This window comes from Lampris incognitus, chromosome 5, assembly GCF_029633865.1.
Source record: "Lampris incognitus isolate fLamInc1 chromosome 5, fLamInc1.hap2, whole genome shotgun sequence".
NCBI lineage: Eukaryota > Metazoa > Chordata > Actinopteri > Lampriformes > Lampridae > Lampris > Lampris incognitus.
Genome location: NC_079215.1, coordinates 37,469,740 through 37,484,093, shown reverse-complemented (window position 1 = coordinate 37,484,093; position 14,354 = coordinate 37,469,740). Strand labels below are relative to the sequence as shown.

The following is a 14,354-nucleotide window of genomic DNA, read 5'->3' as shown; positions in this document are numbered from 1 at the left end:
AGAGTGAGAGAGAGAGAGAGGAGAGAGAGAGAGAGATGAGATGAGAGAGAGAGAGAGAGAGAGAGAGAGAGAGAGAGAGAGAAGAGAGAGAGAGGAGAGAGAGAGAGAGAGAGAGAGAGAGAGAGAAGAGAGAGAGAGAGAGAGAGAGAGAGAGAGAGAGAGAGAGAGAGAAGAGAGAGAGAGAGAGAGAGAGAGAGGAGAGAGAAGAGAAGAGAGAGAGAGAGAGAGAGAGAGAAACCAAGGGTAGGTGGGTGGTAGATGGATGTGAAATTCAACTCTTGAATATAAAAGAAGCTTGAATCCACAAAAAAACAAAAAACAATGTTAACATGTGAGCATTCTCTCTCTCTCTCTTCTCTCTCCTCTCATCCTCTCCTCTCTCTCTCTCATCTCTCTCTCTCCTCTCTCTCTCGTCCCCTCTCACACACACACACACACACACACACACATATGCATGCACACACATGCATTTGTAAGTCTGCTAGTATTCTCAAGTTGTGGTTTTCACTTTAAGTCTGCCTGACTTTTCCAGCTTTGTAATATAAATATACATGAGGATGAACCAGTGCAGGAGAAGTGTGCGTGTGTGTGTGTGTGTGTGGGGGGGGGGGGTTAATGGAGGAGGAGATCAAGGAGAGAAGGAGACGAAGAGATAGAAATACGATAGGGCAGGAAATAGAGAGAAAGAGGACTTTTGGAACCTACTCCTGCTGTTTACACGTGCATTTCCTTTAGTCTCTATACGGCTGTCCTGTTAGGTTGACCTGCAATTAGAGGGAGAGGGATTGGAGGAAAATAATGGGGCGGGGGAGGGGGTGGGTATGTTGCTCAGAGGATACGTTCTCAGCTAACTATCAATCCATCCATCCATTATCCAAACCGCTTATCCTTACTCAGGGTCGCAGGGATGCTGGAGACTATCCCAGCAGTCATTGGGCAGCAAGCGGGAGACATCATAGACAGGCTGCCAGACCATGACAGGGCCCACACACACACACACACACACACTCACACACACACACTCACACACAACACACACACACACACACACACACACACACACACACACATTCACATCTAGGGACAATTTAGTATGGCCAATTCACCTGACCTACATGTCTGTGGACTGTGGGAGGAAACCCACGCAGAATCGAAGAGAACATGCAAACTCCACACAGAGGGTGACCCGGGACGATCCCCAAGGTTGGACTACCCTGGGCTCGAACCCAGGACCTTCTTGCTGTGAGGCGACTGTGCTAACCACTATGCCTCTGCTAACTAAATTCTGTCAAACCTAAAACAAACAAAAGACTGAAGGGTGGGCATCCGGGTAACGCAGCGGTCTATTCTGTTGCTTACCAACACGTCGGACGTCGGTTCGAATCCCCATGTTGCTGCCGGCTTGGTCGGGCGTCCATACAGACACAGTTGGTCGTGTCTGCAGGTGGGAAGCCAGATATAGGTATGTGTCCTGGCTGCTGCGCTAGCGCCTCCTCTGGTCGGTTGGGTTGCCTGTTCGGGAGGGGGGGGGGACTGGAGGGAATAGCGTGATCCTGCCACGCGCTACGCCCCCCTGGCGAAACTCTTCACTGTCAGGTAAAATGAAGCAGCTGGCTACTCCACATGTATCGGAGGAGACATGTGGTAGTCTGTAGCCCTTCCCAGATCGGGTGGGGGGGGGGGGGCAATGACCGGGACGACTTGGAAGAGTGGCATAATTGGCCGGATACAACTGGGCAGAAAAAGGGAGAAAATTCAAAAAAAAAAAAAAAGACTGCAGAGTTGTATGAAAAACCAAACAGGAGGTGGGGGAAAGTGGAGGAAGAGGTGTTCGGCGTTTTGTTGCGCCATTCCCCATTGAGATGTGCAACCTCTGGTAGCTTTGTCAGATTACAGATATAACACGGTTTGTTTTAGCCGACACACCTTGTGTGCTCTTTTGTGCATGCACGTGCACAACCTTTTATCTACACACACGTGATATGCACATGAATGATTTCACAGTGTGTAATAAGTGTGTATTGATCAGGGACTACAGGCCACCGTGGTCGCACTGGTATGACATCATCAGTGTTCTTCGGTTGGTAACATGGTGAATGCAACGTGTATGAGGCTCTGTTAATAAAAACGTTTAAGTTAGGAACACACAACCAGCTGTCGGTTCCCTTTATTGTATTACCGTGCATGACACGGTGTCAGAAGTGGCCAACTGGACGCCTGCAGAAGAAAAAATGGCAAAGCTTGGACCACCAGAACCACTGGATTTCACACGACCGTCTGAACGGCCAATGTGGCGCTGCCGCTTTGACCGCTTTTGGGTAGCATCGAAACTGGACAAGGACAGCGAGGAAGGCCAAGTGAACACGCTTCTCTACGCCATGAGAAGAGAGGCAGAGGCAATATACGACTCTTGTGTTTGAGCAGCAAGAGGATGACGATAATTCCGACAACAACAATGACATGTTTTCACAAATGTGTACAGAAGCCCAATGAGTTGGTTGAAGCTTTTGTTAGAAGCTTGTATGAGCTAGCACAGTACTGTGAGTTTGGAGGTACTAAAGATACAAGAAAAGATTGTTCTCGGCATATTGATATGACAATGACGTTTGTCAGAAGTTAAAGCTCGAGCCAGACCTCTCGCTTGAAAGGGCTATACAAATAGCACGCCAAAGCAAACAAATCAAGCAGCAGACTATGAGTCTGTATGCAGACTGTGCAGTGGATGCTGTGAGACAAGGGAGATGGCAGCTCCATAATAAAAACATGGATGTGGCTAAAAAGAGCAGCAACAACAAACCATGGCAAAGAAAGCAGCAACATGTTGAGTCAAAATTCCCCATTACCTGTTCTCGCTGTAATAGACAACTTGAGAAAACACATCCATGCCCAGCCAAGAACAAGAGGTGCAGAAAGTAAAACAAAGTGGGACATTTTGAGGCAGTGTGTCAAACAAAAATGCTAAAAGAGGTGGCTGTTGTGTCCAATAAGGCATCAGACAGAGAGGAGACATTTTTCCTTGGAGGAGTAACTGAAGCTACGCCAATCATAATTGAGCAGCCGGATTCAGAAAATGAGTGGTTCGTGGAGTTACCTGTAAATGGCAGCACTGTGGAATTCAAAATGGATACAGGGGCAGATATCACTGTGATGTCACAGAATGCATTTAATAGACTGCCACAGAGCACATGATTAGTCACAACAGGGAAAAAAAAACCCTGTGTCACCAGTTCCAGGGACGAAGTGAGGTGTATAGGCAAGTTTCTGGCCACAAGTCAGTACAAAGGACAACAATACCGATACTGGGTAACTGTCAGAAGGGGACATATGGGACTGGTCATGAGAGTTGATGCCATCGACACACTCGTGCTTGGTGATGTGTTTGGAGAGATAAGTCTGCTCAATTGTGACCCTGTTCAAATTGAACTGAAAAGTGAAGCTGAGCCCTACACTCTGACGACACCACGTCCCATCCCGTTCCCCCCTTTCTCAAAAGTGGAGGCTGAACTCAAGCGAATGTTGGCCCTGGGCACAATTGAAGAGGTCACAGAGCTCACTGATTGGTGTGCCCCAATGATTCCTTTAAAAAAGAGAAGTAAAGACCAAGTGCGGGTGTGTATCGATCTCAAAACGCTTCAACAAGGCAGTAAAGCGAGAGAGGTACATTCTGTCAACTTTGGAGGATATTGCTCCACAGCTGGCTGGAGCAAAAGTGTTCTCCACTCTGGACGCTTCATGTGGATTCTGGCAGATTCCCCTGGACGCAAGCAGCCAAAAGCTGACGATGTTCATAACCCCTATAGGCAGATTCTGCTTCCAACGGCTGCCATTCGGAATTACGTCAGCCCCTGAAATCTTCCAAAGACAGATGTCAACACTGTTGAGAGGTCACGAAGGAGTTGTCGTGTAATGGACGACATACTTATCTTCGGAGCAACACAGGAGGAGTACGGCAGTTGTCTCAATGCTGTACTGAGGACAATAAGAAACAGTGGCTTGAAGCTGAATAAGGCTAAGTGCCATTTTGGCAGGTCAGAGTCACAGTACTTTGACCATGTCATAAGCGCAGAGGGCATGAAATCAGACCCTAACAAAGGGAAAGCTATTTCGCAAATGCCAACTCCAACAAATGTTGAGGAACTTCGTCAGGTGCTAGGTCTCATTAACTCTGTAGGATGTTTCCTGCCTGGCCTCTCCACGAAGCTGCACCCAATCACCAGCCTGCTTAAGAGAGCGAGAGTGAGTGAGTATGGAGTGATGCACAAGGACAGACATTTGACACGGTTAAAGCCATGCTTGTTTCAGCCCCAGCACTTGCATATTATGATGCCAACTGGAAAACTGTCATCAGTGCTGATGCTAGTAGCTATGGCTTAGGAGCAACATTATGACAGGAATGTGATGGTGAGTTAAAGCCAGTGGCATTCTGCTCCTGCACCCTGTCTGACTCAAAGGGCGATACTCCCAAATAGCAGGTGTGTGGGCGTGTGAACGTTTTGCACGCTATGTGCAGGGCATGGATAGCTTCCGCCTGCAAATGGACCACAAACCTCTCGTGCGCCTCATAAACACACATGACTTAGACAAAGCCCCTCCAGTGTGCCAAAGGCTCCTCATGCACCTTTTAAGGTTTCATGTAGTAGCAGAGCATGTCCAGGGGAAACAGCGGGTCATCGCAGATACCCTCTCCAGGAGCCCATTGACTGAAGTGGGTGACGGGGGCATGGACCATGAGTTACGAGCATATGTGTAGTCAATTATAACTAACGCACTAGTCTCATTACAAAAACTCAGTGCAATCCGCACAGTCACACAACATGATGGAGAGCTGCAAATGATCATGGGTTTTATCAGAAACCGATGGCCACCGAAGATATTATTTCCATCTCCGCATTGATATTACTCCACAAGAACACACCTCTCTGATACCTGTTGTATCAGGACAGGATTGTCATTCCTATGGCACTACGATCTGATGTGCTGAAACAGCTGCGTGAGGGACACCAAGGACTGACAAGGTGCCGAGCATGAGTCAGGATGTCAGTGTGGTGGCCACGCATCAGTGCAGAGATCACACAGACGGTGTCAGCATGCAAATTCTGCATTGAAAACAAACCTACTCAGAGACTTGAACCACTTCTCACCACACCTTTACCTGGGGGCCCCTGGCAGCGCATTGCTGCAGATTTGTGTGAGTTAGAGAGACAGAACTATCTAATTGTGACTGACTATTACTCTCGGGATATCACCTGTCTTCCACATCTAGGCGTCAAGTCATTAACAGGCATGTTTGTGAGATGGGGAATACCACTCAAACTGGTGAATGACAGTGCCACACAGCTCACATCCGCAAAGTTTCAGCACTTGAGTCAGAGATATGGGTTTGTGCACACACCAGCTAGCCCTCATTACCCCCAGACGAACAGCGCTGCCGAGTGAGCCGTGTAGACTGCTAGGCGCTGAAACAGCCTGATCTGCATCGCGCTCTAATGTGTTACAGGGTGACACCCAGTGCAGCAACAGGGGTGAGCCCAGCTTTACTTATGGCTGGAAGACACATTCAAACTACACTACCGATGCTGGAGGAGAAACTACAAGCTGTTCCTGTGGGCAGACATCAAGTCCAGCAAAAGGACATTCAGGCGAAGTCAGTTTACCAGTTTTTCCATGACCGCCGTCACTCTGCACAACCGCTTCCTGCACTACAACCTGGGCAGGACGTCAGGGTGAAACTGGATGGACAGAAGGGTCGGGAACCCTTTGCTAAAGTCATTGGCAGGTGTAATGAGCCACAATCTTACCTGGTGAAGTGTGACAATGGTGCAGTGATGCGATGCAACTGCAGACATCTGCAGGCAGTCCTGGAGCATCTGCAGGAAGCCCCTGAGCCTGCTAATCCAACAGACCAGCAGCTGCTGCAGTCGGAGAGACCTCCAGTGCAGCTACCCAGCAGTCCTCTCTCTGGGGTAAGTCCCAGCCACAGGGACAAAGCCCCCAACCAGAGACAAACTGATTCAGCAATGCGGTGTACACCACAGCATTCAACGCCACGCAGGGCTGTGCAGGTGACATCCAGAGGTCGGGAAGTCTGGGTGCCTCATAGGTATAGAGACACCTAGAGACGTTGTGTTGCTCAACTTCACACTGTGTTTATCTGTGTTCATAAAGTGCTTGTGTGAGGGAGATAAATGAGTATGAGAAGTTTGTTACTAATATGACATGTTCGATGTTGGCTGTATGTCATATGTTATCGGTAAGTCACTTTATGTGTGATGATTACAGGATAATATACGACAGATCATATACGATGTGGTGATGCTGAAGTGCCAACCACCCAGGACCGTTCGGACTGTTCGACAAGCCCAAACAGGGAAGCACTTATTGAGAGCTAATGACTGTTATGTTCATGGACTTTGGATTCATGTGACGTGAAGTGTGTCTCAGCTAAGTATGTGAGTCTCTACTCATTAAAGGGGAAGGCGTGATAAGTGTTTACTGATGAGTGACTACAGGCCACCCTAGTCACACTGGTATGACGTCATCAGTGTGCTTCAGTTGGTAACGTATGGCGAACGCAACGTGTATGAGGCTGTAAATAAAAATGGTTAAGTTCAGAACCCACAACCAGCTGTCGGGTCCCTTTAGTGCATTACCCTGCGTGACACAGTGCTTTATCTCCAGCCTTTTTTAAAAAAATATTATTATTATTCCTCACTGACTCATCAGAATTAATTAAAACACCTAAGAATCGGATTGGATCGGTAAAACTTGTAGTTTCTTCCCAGATGGGCTGCTGAATGATGTTCTCTCCTTTGTCTGACACGTTTGCAGGAAACGGTTGTTGGTTTTGTATGGATTGACATAAGATCTTAGAAGAAAAAAACAACAACATAAACATAGCACAGGGACTTTTTGTATGAATGAAGCCACAAACACATCCAATGCATGATACCAAAAGGCTGAACAGGGTGTATTACTAGCTAAATAATAAGGGTAAGGCGTCAGCGCCGAAATGGAAGGAATCTGTACCTCTGTAAGACAGCATCCTACAAGATGGGAGGGAAATTAAAGAGAGGGAGAGATGGAGACAGACAGAGACAGAGAGAAAGGGAGGTGTCAATTAAAATGCCACCCTCCTTCTCACTCCACTTTTCATTAGTCCCACCCTATGAGTTCATCGAGTGACAAACAATACATACACCCCCTCCTAACACACACACACACGCACACACACACACACACACACACACACACACACACACACAAACACACGCATGCAAACACACACTTTTTTTTTGGATTAAATGATTCACAGGGAGGCAACCCATGGAGAACAGTTTTCAAAATGAGGGATGCTGTCAGTCAAACCCTCAGTAAACCATCAGTGATATCCACATACATGTGCTTGTCTGCTGCAAGTGTATTTCATTCACATATGTAGGCTGTCTCTCAGGGCTTTATTTCCTTCTCTTTCATTTTTTCCCCACTTTTTCTTTCCGCAGAAGTTATTGTTTTGATTTTTTTGTTTTTGTTTTTTTTTTCTCAAGGAGGTCTCTAATTCTATCCTTTAGATCTCATTTCTTCCACACTTGCTGCTCTGCTATTCATCTTCTACTTTTTTTTTACCCCCTCCTAACAAGAGACACAGATCACCATCTACAGCCAATTTGCATTCCTTGGTCAACCTCAGTTTCTGCAATTTCTCTCTTCCTCCGCAGAGTGGTTTTGCTTATGGCCCCTCGCAGTGCCAGCAAAATTCACACTACACAAACTTGCGCACAATATGAACGTACACAATATATGTATACACGCGCGCACGCACACACACACACACACACACACACACACACACACTCACACACATGCAAGCTTGCAAACTTGTTGAGCTTTTAGTCTACAGTTGTTATTATAAATAATCAGGTGTGTCACTGACTCTTTTTCTCAAGATTTTCCAGGCCACCAGAAGATAATTTTTTCTTTTTCTTTTTTGCATGGTATTAAAACAAGCAGATATTTGCTCTTTTGGCTTGTCAAATTGTGCCAGATTAGTTTAATGCAGTTTAATGCATGCTCCACAAGCCCTCAAGGGTTGGACTTGGCATTGCTGCCATTTTGGCACGGTGGCTGAGCTTGGTACTGCAGCTTAAATTCTATCATGGCTAAGAAAACTGTTTTCTTTGTGATTTAAATGATCCATTGAAAAGTCACTTCTCTTAAACCTTCAAGACATCCCTATTAGCTTTGCACTATGCTAATTTGTTTTCACTTGACATCATCGCTTTGAGCTCTTCTCCTCCGAACCAGAGATTGCCATTCACGCACGGATGAGAGTCCCCTGTAACTGACATTTTTATGTACTGCTAGCAGAAATACAGTATGTAAAATGACACTGCAATGCTTGCTCTATTGACTAGACAGTGTAGAGTCAGAACTATTAAGGGATATGTGCTGGATGGTAGGTCACATAAAACCAACAGGGAGCCACTATGCCATATGTTATAAAGTTGTTTTCCACCACCAATGGTGTTTTGCAAAATCATGTTGCACCAAGAATTTCTAGTAAAGAATGAAGAGACTGGGTTGAGAGGGAGGAGAGCTTGAGAGGAATAGGATGATATCCAGTTTGCATTTGCAATTAGAATCTGAGAGAGATTTTTTTTTTCTTTATCTGAACTTTATCTGAACAATGATCTCAAACAAAAATATGTTGGTCGCATGCAAAACTCCAGGAAAGATGAAGAGAATCAGGGAAGAGGATGATGCCTTTTTTTCCCCATCTAAATGCTTTCTGACATCTGCTCACATTTACCCTTTGTATTCTGGGATCATTCAGTTTGGTCAAGTCAGTTACCCAAGTCAGCTGGTTAAGGTAAATTTGATTTTACACTGCACCATTTTACAATTCAATTCATTCAATTCAATTTATTGTCATTAAAAACCCTGTACGGGCACATGTGTAAAAACGAAATGAGGGATATGGCTTTGCCAAACAGTACAAGACAGACATAGACAAACATGGCAAACATAGTGTAAGATATATACACATGAAGACTAAAATCTAAAGCGAAGTAAAAAAAAAAGAGCATGAGTATAAACATATTTACAGACATTCAGTGGGCAGCCAGGTTCAGGTGAGTAACAGCTTGAGGAAAGAAGCTGTTTTTGAGCCTGGTAGTGTGCGCTCTGAGGCTCCTGTAGCACCTCCCAGAGCGCAGAGGCAGAACAGTCCATCGTTGGGGTGGGTGGGATCTCTGCTGACGCTGCGACCCCTTCGAAGGCAGCATTTGTGATAATTGTCTTTTATGGCTGGGAGCTGGGTACCGGTGATATGATGGGCCTCCTTGACAACCTGCTGCAGAGCTTTCTGGTCTACTGAGGTGCAGTTGCTGTACCACACTGAGATGCAGCTGGTCAGGATGCTCTCTCTGGTGCAGTGGTAGAAGTTGGTGAGAATTTTGGGGAAACCTCAGGAAATGCAGGCATTGTTGGGCCTTTTTCACAAGGGCCTGGGTGTTTGCTGTCCGGGAGAGGTCCTCGCTGACGTGGACTCCAAGGAATTTAAAGGTGGAGACACCCCCCCCTTGTTGTGTATTGGGGAGTGGCTTCTTCTTCTAGACCTCCTGAAGTCCACAATCAGCTCCTTCGTCTTCTGCACATTGCATAAAATTCAACAGTTGACTGGCGTTTTCAACAAACTCACTTCAGACCCTTGCTTTCAAAAAGAAGTAATGCCAGTTTAATTCATGAGGGTATTTGTCAACAAGTTGTCATCTGATTGATTTGGCTCACATCTATTGCCAATGTTGTCCTTTATACCTGAGATTAACTCTAAACCCTGTGGTATTACCTGCAGTCTAGATTGTTTTCATCCCTCTGGCTGCAGAAAAAAAACTAATTTTAGTCAATGCTGCTGTCTACGCTGGGTCTGTAAGAGTCTCGTGACTTGTGTGCACATCACTGTGACATGTTCTGTCTTTTTACCCTTCAAGTCTCCTGTCTGGTACGTATGACCATACAGGGGATGCAAAATCTGCAGAGGGGTAATCTGCAGAGTTTGTTCATGAAAATGGTGTTGCAGTGGTTTCTGCTGCTGCCGCTTAACCACGCTGTTACTGTCAGCGAAGGCCCCGGTGACAGAGCATTAAAATCGAAATGTAGATGAAGCCTTACATATCTAATAACCCCGGATCACAGACATAGCCTAATAGCCAAGTAAAATAAAAAGAATTACCCTTGAAGTTGTGGCTATTGTAATTTTCATTATGAGCTTGTGTAATGCTGCTGTTTTCAAGATTATGTATGCAGCCAATGCATACAGCGGGTCAATATCAAGATGAATTTTAACCGACTTAACTGATCAGCTTATTACATTTATTGTCATGTTGCACTGAAATTCTGGATAAAACCAATGTAAGAGTTGGTATAGAAATAATAACATCAGAATGACAACAATATATTTTGTTTTTCCGTCGTGCCCTCACCATATTTGTTCCCAAGATAGATTGACTTTTTTTTTTCATCTTTCACTTCTTCCGGTGGCAGAAAAGAGAACAGCATTGGGATTTCGTCAGACAGGAGGGCAGTGCACCAAAATGAGTGATGCTCATGGCAAAGGAATGGACAAGAGGGACATTTTCTAGTGCTGCATCTGTAAATGCAGCGCTTGTTCACAGTATATAGGTTTTCAAACCACTAATATATATTTGTTAATTCGTTATGAAAGATAAAAAATAAAGCAAAACAAAAAGGTGCATTGAAAAGATATTTAACCTTTAGAAATTGGGTACTTATAATTGATAAAAGCTGTGTTGCATTTTATAAACTAAAGTCCATAATTATGCAAGGTGCGTTAAGTACGGGGGGCCATGTAGGCCATAATTCAAACTCACCTCTCATACACACCATTGAAAACCTTTTGTTACCAATGTCTTTCCTCTAGATCAAGAAGCAAGTATTCATTTTGTTCTCATGCATTGCCCTCCCGTTCAACATAAAGCTTGGCAGGGAAGGATAGATAAGATACAGAAAGAGAAGGCAAGAGAGAGAGAAAGAAGATGTTTGGTGTTTGCTTGTCAAGCATCTCCAACTCATCAAATAAAAATGCTTGACCCACTTAAAGACACTGGTTTAGCTTACGTACACATCACATGCAGACATGTTTAAGCAATACAGCAGTACTCACAATCACTGAAAAAAGGGGAGAGGTGGGGTTGTACAATTTACAAAAACGCATTTTGTATATATGACATGATTCATAAGTAAACAAATACATTCATTCATAAATATAAATAAATTATTTTTAGAAAAGATAACTTCAGTGTAGCTGAACCGAGCACCCTATTCCCTTTTTCTTCAAGAAAAATCTCATCTTAAATTTATCTACCTTACTCATCCTCTTGGTGAACTTGTTTGAAAAAAAAAACAAAAAAAACAACCTGCACCTGTTCGTGCCTCACTTCACACATACAAACATATTAGATGCACGATTTAGACCTGTTACGCAAGCATAAAGTTTTGGAGCAATTTATCCGCGGTGGAAAAAGACAAGCGAGAGATAGATTGAAGTATGAAATGACAAAATGAGGAGATGTTGATGTGCTGTGGTGGGGAGAAGCGTGAGTGAATGCTAGCTGTCCACAATCCCATCTCCTATGTGTTTGAAGCCCACCATTTAGCTGGCACCTCTTCTAACGCCAACCACACACACACACACACACACACACAAACACACACACACACACACACACACACACACACACACACACACACACACACACACACACACACACACACACACACACACACAAACACGTGCGGGCGTCCAGATACAGAAACGCGCAAACACCACTGGCAGTGCTTCTGACACCAGCAGTTTTAGCCAGTAGTGGGTCTGGGCACAAATAACAGAGTTATTGCTAACCGCTAATCCCAGTGTGTGTTTACCTTCAGCACTAGGTTTCTCAAGCTTTCTCACATGCGGCATGATCCCACCTCCCATTAACCATATATATATATATATATTTTTTTTTTTTGTGTGCTTCAATCATTCCCCCAGCACTTGGCTCAGTGTTGAGTGGACCAGAGTGGCCTCATGTTGCTTTCACTTTGCAGTTCTTATATGTAAGCTACTGGTGCCCTCAGAGACACAGCAAGTCTTCGCTGTCACGTAAGGCCAGTATTGCGGTTAAGACTACTACTACTACTACTCCTACTATTACTTTCGGCTGCTCCCATTAGGGGTCACCACAGCAGATCATCCATTTCCATCTCGTCCTGTCCTCTGCATCTTCCTCTGTCACACCAGCCACCTGCATGTCCTCTCTCACCACAGCCATAAACCTGCTCTTTGGCCTTCCTCTTTTCCTCTTCCCTGGCAGCTCCATATTCAGCAGCCTTCTCCCAATATACCTAGCATCTCTCTTCCACACATGTCCAAACCATCTCAATCTTGCCTCTCTTGCTTTGTCTCCAAACCATCCAACCTGGGCTGTCCCTCTAATATACTCATTTCTAATTCTGTGCTTCTTCGTCACTCCCAATGAAAATCTTACCATCTTCAACTCTGCCACCTCCAGCTCCACCTCCTGTCTTTTCGTCAGTGCCACTGTCTCCAAACCATATAACATAGCTGGTCTCACAACCATCTTGTAAACCTTCCCTTTATGTAACTCTTGCTTGTACCCTTCTGTCACAAATCACTCCTGACACCCTTCTCCACCCACTCCACCCTGCCTGCACTCTCTTCTGCACCTCTCTTCTGCACTCCCCGTTACTTTGGACAGATGACCCCATGTAGTATTTAAACTCATCCACCTTCGTCACCAGTATTGGGTATTGAGTACCAGTATTAAGGCTAAGAAATGCTCAAAATTACTGCTGTCACCCACAACTCGAGTGCACTTTTTTTGTTTTTTGTTTTTTGCTTAAATATAGATTTTACTAACACTTCTGTGTCCTTGTGATGAGCTTGTCCTAAAATAACTTGCTCTTGACCTCTATTTAGATAACTAAATATAAGATATAATATATAAAACAGGTCAATGCTCAGCTAAGTTGTATGTGATGTGTTTTAGGCTAAAAGATGCATCAAACTTTACGCCATGTATGTAGCTGAGCAGCTCTGGTTTCTTCTGAGACAAGCGTGCTACACACAAATGGTGTGTCTAAATCAATTTATAATGTACCATTTTTTGGGGGGTTTTTTTGGACACAAACACACACTCACACACACACACACAACCTTTATGCATACAAACACACATATACATTCAAGGCACATTTTGGAGTATGTATTGAGTTAGGATGCAAAGCCATTGCTACAAACTCAGTTCTGTGTCTTTGTGCCCGTGTTTGTGCCTGTGTGTGTGTGTGTGTGTGTGTGTGTGTGTGCGCGCGCGCGCGCGCATGTGCATGCATGTGTGCGAATTTAAGATGTAAAGCATGTCATAAGAGCGGAGACAGGGGATCAGATTAAGGAGCTGTGCACATCTGTCAGCATAAGGCCATCTTCAACACCATTAGATTAAACCTAATGAAGATGCTGTGTGTGTGTGTGTGCTCATGTAAAGAGAGAAGATAATCTGGACTGTGTGTGTGTGTGTGGTGGAGGCAGAGGAAAAGAGGAGAGAGAGACTGCCGGGCAGTGCCATTGAATCCCCACACTGACATCAGCTGCTCAGGTCTCATAAATCAGGGAAGATTCCTCACTGTGTGTTGCAGAATTGATTTAAGTGACATGGCTTAGATTTTTAATAGAGACGTTTGTGTGCAGGCTGACCGAGCAACAAAACAGACGGCAAAGTACACAAACAGAGAGGGAAAGAAAAACAGGGGGGCTGAACAGAATGAGTGCACAGAGAAGGATCACGCGTGAGACTACACGGAATAAGGATATGTGTGTTAGAGGGGGGGAATGGGGATAAGGAGAATAAGTGTGGAAGAGTGGAAAAGAAAGCGCAAGAGGGGGTTGTTAGAGAGGGAATAAGCGATCGCTCCTCCATGCTGCCTCAGCCTTCCTGTTAAATTAGAACAACCCCGTCTCCTGAGAATGTGACATTTTCACAGAGCTTCAAGATGGAGGTAGAGAGAAGAAAATAGAGAGCGAGAGAAAGAGGGGGAAAGAGAGATAGAAAGAGCAAGAGTGATGGTAGGGGGAGGGCTGGAAGATGGATGGAGGGCAGAGAGGGGATTGCTGGGCTTCTTTAGGAGCGGAAAGATGGAAGAAAAAACGGGAGGAGCAGAAGGCGGGGGTGGTGATAGAGGAGAAGGTGGCAAGGATGGAGAGAGAGGGAGAAAGAAGGAGAGAAAGAGAAAGGAAACCAGGTTTTACTTGCCAGAGGAGTGTTAGGGATGGATGA

The 14,354-nt window shown here is 45.0% G+C and overlaps 1 protein-coding gene across 2 annotated transcripts in view; it reads left to right on the top strand.

Moving 5' to 3' along the window:
• Nucleotides 1–14,354, top strand: part of ndst3 (N-deacetylase/N-sulfotransferase (heparan glucosaminyl) 3) — a 69,385-nt gene that overhangs the window by 2,143 nt on the left and 52,888 nt on the right. The window lies entirely within an intron of this gene.